The sequence below is a fragment of the Akebia trifoliata genome, chromosome 2, assembly GCF_017979445.1.
Source record: "Akebia trifoliata isolate Shusen 1 chromosome 2, ASM1797944v1, whole genome shotgun sequence".
NCBI lineage: Eukaryota > Viridiplantae > Streptophyta > Magnoliopsida > Ranunculales > Lardizabalaceae > Akebia > Akebia trifoliata.
Genome location: NC_141376.1, coordinates 9,573,826 through 9,581,363, shown reverse-complemented (window position 1 = coordinate 9,581,363; position 7,538 = coordinate 9,573,826).

Genomic DNA, 7,538 nt, shown 5'->3' with positions numbered 1-7,538 from the left:
GTGAGGTCCAATCTTGAGGTCAATGTAGCATTATTCTTATGAAGATAAGAGGGTTGTAGGACTTAACTGAGGTATGACACACCTAGAGTGGAGAAAAATATGCAATCTAATACTCCCCCCACCCATAAGGGTGAGAAGAATCGAATACATGACCTATATGAACCTAACGCTCTGGTACCATGTTGACCAACTAACCACTCAAAAGAAAAAGGAAAAAAACCGATATTTTAGAGAAGGAGAGAACTATGAATATAAGAGGGTTGTGGGACTTGATTGGGGTATGATACACCTGAGAGTGGAGGAAAATATACACTCAACATACTAGGCACTGAGGCAGATGGCCTTGGATCCTTCCATAAAAAATCAAAGAAGAGTTCGGTGTAATTGGAGCTAGAAAGGGGGGACAAAGTCCTAGTGGTGGTGTTGATATGGGTTATCTGAGTGATTCAATCAATAAATACATAATGTTACGGTATTCTTTGAACTAAAAGATCAGAGCAGAGAAGATGCCAACTTAGCTAGGTTGATAAAGGCATGTGTAGTGTTGATTGATCTAGATGGTGAAGACGGTACAGAACTTTCTAACTAGCATATCCATTGTTCAATGAAATGTCTCAAAGAGTTGTATACACACACGAATAGTACAACTATATAGCTAGCGGTTTTGCTAAGCATGGCCCTGACCAAGAAGTGTGCACTGTGCAGTGAATGTGCTAAGCATAGCTATGTACATGAAGCATTATTGTCCTTACTTTTGTTGCATGAATGCCTTTGATATGAAGCCCTCACAGTTCATTCTCTGTACTGTACTTCCCTCAGTTCTTGTACGAAAATGCTAGATCATAATTTAGTTTTGCATATTCATGCTTAGATTATTCAAATTGGTTTTAGATATATCGCTGGCCTAAATGTGAGCTGATTAGTGATCCAAGAAGGATTTCAACTGCCTGAAAGCAAACAACCAAGTATGCGGGCTTCAATCATATCTGGACTTGTTCATAATGGGCATCAACAAGAAGCTCGACTGTTGTTTGAATATATGTTGGGTACCATTGTCAGACCAATTTGTTAGTGTAACTAGTGGTACATGGCTTGTTGCAGCATTTGAGCTAGGTACATTGCTCCCTGGAAACTTGGGTTTGAGCTCAATAACTTTGTAATCAACTCTCTTAATGTCTGTTATAAAGAAATGTGGGAAGTTCAATCTAGACATATTGCTATTTGATGCAACTTTGGAAGAGAGTATTCTTCTTAACACAATGTTTATTGGTTATCTCAGAACCTTTTTTATGTAAAGTAGAAAGATGAATATTTTGCAATGTTTTACACCTTTCCCAGCCTTTTGAATTCTTTTGGGAGACTCACAGAACTTAAAATTTCAATCAAGTTATATTGCAATGTGATTTAACATTGGAAGGGATAGTGTTCTTCTTGACTTCATTTTTGTTAGTTAGTCATAGAACTTACTGTGAGAAGGCCTCACAACTTTTTATGGAAATGTGGAAAGACAAATATTAAACTTGGAATGTTTTACACCTTTGCTAGATTTTTGAGTGCTTTTGGGAACTGTACTTAATGATGAAGACAGTTGGTTTCAGATGGAAATAACATTATTGTAGCCAGCTTTGATCTGATTGTCAAGAGGTACAGCATGTTGTGGGCATCAATGATCATGGGGTTTTCTTCAGGAGTGGAATAGGGGGCAGATGGGTTGTAGCTGTTCAAGCAGTTGGTGAGGGAAGAAGGTGAGAGACGGATCACATATTATATATTGCTTTTTGGACTGCTTCGGGTGCTCTATTGTTTCATTGATTGCTTGTAACCATGCATGGTACCTTGATGGAAGGTTATAGTTCTTCAAAATGATGAGAAAATGTGTTTGTTTAGCCAATGTTGTAGAGAATTTTACTGCTTATCCCGACTGTTTTGGACTTCAAACGAAGCATCCATCTTTCCTGATAATGGGAGTTTGCTTGATTTTCCTTTTAGGATTATTTTCATATTGTTTCTTAGTTATTGTATACTGTTGTTAAGTTTGGTAAGATTGTTATTTATTTTTGTGTAGAAATTGCTTCCTGAAGTATGAGAAATGTAAATTCTAGACAACCCCCGAGGCACAATACTTTCGACTTTCGTAGTCATCATTAGGTGAATACCGAACAAAAATTATTTCGGAAAACACCTTCTCTTGCTTCACTATATAAACTTCCATCCAAAGTGAGAATGGCAGTTGAACACATTATTTGGACTTTATCAATCACCTTATTGGAGGAGGACTTCAACCAAGCAAGCTCTTCATGTGAACTGGCCCTGGCTCAGTATAATTTGGAGGAAGGAGTCACTCTCAATCCCCTCAAAATTCGAGACCTGGAAAAACTAGTATTTTATTTGTCAAATACCTATTTGCCAAGTGGGGTGTGATACAAGCGCGGATGATAATCATGCCACTTCTAGATAATAGAAACAATTTGAAGTATAATATATGAAATTGAATTCTAAGATTTCTTTAAGAACATATTATATGCCATCGATTTTTATGAATTATTAATTGTTAACGTTTTAAACACGCTAAGTTTTTTGAAAACAAATGACCATATCCCATTTGATTGGGTCATTGCAAGGACAATTCATTTGAGCTTCGCTTTATTTCCCTATCCTTGACACATCAACGATTTGACTTCTCACTTAGGCTTTTGTTGGATATGAGTGTCTTTTATCTGAAGCTTCTATTCTTATTAGTGCAATTTTACGGACGAGTTTTCTTAACCATGCTTCCATTTAATGACAATCATGAAGCTCTTGTAAATAAAATAGAAATCTTTTGTTTCTATTATTGTACTAAGTAAATTGGAGTTTGGGTTTTGATAAGAATGCATTTTTTGTTTGTTTGGCAACTTGAGCATATTTCAATGGTATTCATAGTATGTTGCGGACGGGACTGGGATCTGTGACACATTAACTATATATGAAGGTTCTTGGCTTCTCGCAACTTGTGTGCGTGTATCCCTGTGTTGTGTGAATAGATTCAAAGTCTAAACCCTCTTTTAGGTTTGTTATCAGTTGCCTAGTTTTTATTATTATAAAGGGAGACAGCCCAACATCTCTATGATTACACATGTACTTAATACATCTTGGACTAAAAAAAACAAGCAAAATCTTTAAAGATTGGGGGAAACCTGAACATGAGTATTCAAGAATTCATTTGTGCATTCTTTGCTCTAATGTCCAATGTACCCTCTGTATGTCTCTTTCCTACACTGACCTACAATGCCTATAGCAACAACTAGAAATCAAATTTAGAAAGTTGGGTACCCTATAGGGAGAATCTGTTCCATATTAATTCTTTACTTATCTCAAATGTCCATTTGTTTGCACATTTAGAATATAATATAACCCTCCCAACTACTTGGTTTCCTCAGAAATGAAAAGATTTGTGTAGATCAATAATCCAATAAAAGATCTAATATTATCTCTAGTCTGCGACAGTATCTAATAGTTTATTTCCCCTTGAACTAAAATTCTTTGTTTGCTCTGTCTTTGGAATCAGTTTGTATTTGTACCCTTATCAGATCATCATCAACATCATAAGAAAAAGCAAAGCCTCCAAATATTTGACAGACCCTCATCCAGACTTAAACATTCTCATACTTGATAGTCAAGCATTTTTACACCAGTCATTAATTGTTTTCCAAGAATGATCATATTTATATATGTATGTATGTCAATAATCTTTATTTATGTTAAGAGTCGTGATAATCTGACGCCCCCCTCTGACCTAGGCCCCCATCACAGAACCATGGATGATTTGCCTCGGGAAACACAAGAAAAAGACTTATGATTATGCATATCCCGAGGCAAATGATCTTTGGTTCTGTGATGGGGGTATATGTCAGTGGGGGCGTCTGAAAATCATTGTTCTTATATTAATTTGAGGTTGTTCTCCATTCTACATACTTAGGGCACGGGCACACGTGTGCTTGTTCAGACATTGTAGATATGATTTAAAAAATAATAATTTATGATATATATTTTCTTTTTGATAAGTAAATTTTATTTTATGATACAGGTAGAGATGCAAGTTTTTTGTTTTTTTAGTTCGGCCTAATTGAATATGTTATGTTTTGTAGGATAAAATTAAGCCCTCTTGACACTGGGAATCCAAAACAAAATCTCAAAGAAGCTTGGAGATAACACCTAATTGGAGATCATGTTCTCCAAACCCATTTGTCTCATGTGGTTACCAATCATATAAAAGATTCTATCCCTCTTGCAAACCAAAATCCTAATTAAAGGGTTCTCCTCTCCAGCACGTAGGGATTATTTGCAAATAAAAAAAAATGGATTCTAATCTTTTTACACAGAACAAATTTTGATGATTCTTTTGGTCAAAAAGGTGCTTTTCTTTTTTGAATTATTTGCAAATAATATGTTTTATATGTATACAACTCGCGAAAACGTTGAATTATTTTCCAAAATATTTAGAAATTTTGTTCCATATACTATATTTTTCTTTATGAAAATTTCATGGGTAACAGGTGTAATTTGCGTACTCGGTAAATTACATTATTCACAAAAGACCACCAAAATTGGATTAGAAAAAGGAACCAACTCAGCCAACGTTTTATTGGGGATGTGTTATATAGCTGGGATCCAAATAAATATACATTAACTAAGAGTGGTGATAAAATCACCCGTAACACGTACACAGTTGACATGACAAGTGCATAGAGTCATAGATTTTTTTTCGGGATACACAAGGAAAAAGATATACGGAAGGAAAATAAATACGATTCTGTGTACTTGCCACGTCAACCATGTATAGAGTATGTGTCAGCACGTCATTTTATCATAAATCATTAACAAAGTTCAATACATTTCGTTTTAAATTGATTTTGTTTTGTTTTTTTTTCTTTTGGATTTTGATGAAACCATCAACATAGTGGCCAACGCCTCCCTCCAACAAGATAGAGGTCTTTAGTTCAAGACCCCTCGTTGGCTACCCACTAGGATTTATCCCGATTTATTTGATATGTGTGATATTTCATATACCAGAGGGATTTGGGCGAGATACAGTGTTCTAAGAGACAGAGACATTTTTCTTTGAGATTTAACTCCAACAAACTTCTTCATCAATTCACATACAAATCTACCCAAATACACAAAAATTATAAGAAACAAACATCTTAGAGGATTTGTTGATGGGGTTTATCACAAATTTGGACCACATTGTGGGTTCCAAATCCAGGATTTCTCAATGAATAATTATCTAGAAATAGAAACACTCCAATCAATTAGAGGAAACTTTAATTGAGGTGTAAAAAGTAAAAGTTAGGGATCGATGGCAACTCTCTTAGATTAGGAGACTTTATATTTCAAGAAAATATTTTATTCTTAGAAAGATAAGATCTAATTTTACTAATTAATGCCTTGGGATACCCATTAAATCTTCTTGGATCAATCAATGATACATGTTTTTGTGCCACATGTTTAATATGATTTTATCCCATACAAATATACAATTACTATTATTAATATTTTTTGTTAAGCAGGAAAGGGGTTAGTGGTTAAAGGAGGTGAAAGTGTGCGGCCTTAACAGGATTTGAACCTAGGTCATCGGATCAACCCTCTCAACTTAACAAGTGGCACTTTCAAATTCAAAAATATTATATAGTGGTTGGCCATGACATGAACAGACTACACCCATAAAGTCTTGGCATACCATTATTATAGACCATATTTTTCTAAAGAGAGATTCTATTGCCACACCAACTTTTGCTAATATCATTTCAATTCATATGTAAACCACTAAAGAATTAACACAGTTGGGGTGGCATTATCAATTGCTTGTGTGGCAATAGAAGCTCTCTTCTCTAAAACAATATTCAAACAAGAGATGGGTTCTATGGACCAAAGGATCATTTATCTCTATGAACCACATGTTAATGTGGTGTCCAATTACACCATCAGGTGCCACATGTATGTAAAGCATAGAATTTTAGGAACTCTACAAAAAAAAAAAAAAAATAGAATTTAAAAAAGAGATTTTTTTCACCATTGGATTTCAATTTTAAATCTAAGAGTTCAAAGAGCGTCCATTTTTAAAATCAAAATCCAATGCCAAAAAATGCTTATTTTGGGAGGATTTTTTTTTTTCAAACCCAATCTAGACGACAAACAAGAGGCTAAGTTGTCATTTGGACTAATGCAACCGTCCATGTGATCGAAATGTGAACCTTGGTCCCTGATCTACATGATCCCTTGGTTTAGGCAACCTTTCCCTTCAAACAATATTGTTTTTGAAGTTTAAAACTTTTGAAATGCTAATACAACTTTGACACATACCATCATATAACGACTGGCAGTTTCAAAAGCTGCAGCTGTTATGGATAGTAAAACAAATGGGTCAATTTTGTTGACTCAAGAAATTTTGAATGATCCTAACCGTGTAAGAATTACATTCAATAGTAGAGATTTTATCTTGATGATACCTATTCTGATACTAATTTTCTAAATGGTCAAAATCATCTGTTATTTCTTGAGTTAAACGGAGCCCAACTCAAAATAAAAATATACTTTCTAACAAGCCTTGCCCCATTAACTTCAAAATAACCCTTGAGTGTAGATTACTTGCATCTTGAGAAAAAACATGTACAATGCTAAGCACATATTATTTTTTACGTCACTTTAGCATTTTACTTTAGTTATAAAAGATCGGGCGTTTTCATATTCACCAGTGATAAAGACAATTTTTTTCTTTTAAAACTACAAGTTGCTCAACAGGAATCTTAAAAAAAGAAAATTATTGTAGCCCTCCTAACAACTAGGAATTTTGATAAATTTAAGAGAAAGAAAACCCATGAAATAAAGGTTTATGTGCCCTTGGTTTGGTCCACGAAGCCCTGTCAATCTGTCACACCCTCCTCAACAGATGGTAGCAGTACCAATGTGTACTTTTATTTTTGCTAAGGCAAGCGAGGTTAGTATCACATGAAACATGTGACTTCGAGAGTGTGATATTATTGAAATTTAGGGGTTAAATAAAAAACATTATCTGTTGTGTGATGAGTCTGTGAGGTGCCATAAGTGCCATTAAATAATTTTGTGTTCCTATTTTTTATGTAATGATGTAAATGACAGCTACATTTTTATTTAAAGCAAAGTTCTTTTGTCTTTATGCCGAGGAAATATTAAATTAGAAGTAGAAAGGTTCTATTTAATCTTAAGACGTGATTTTTTATAGGAAAAATTTCTTAAAGGATCTTAGTGGAGGTATTTCTTTCTAATTAATTTCTAAATTTAAGAATTTTTCTTAATAGTTCATTTAGTAAATTTTTTTTTCTACTCAGGCCTTGAATCTCACTCTTCACATTAATTTCTCCCAATTGAAACATTGAATATGCCCACTAACCCTTCAGACTTATCATTTGCATCTAATTAAATTTCTTTTATTTATGATATCCCAATCAAATTTTAAAGATTTCATTTCAATGTAAAAGATTTGAGAAGGAAGAATAAGTGATTTTCAAAGATTTATTTTA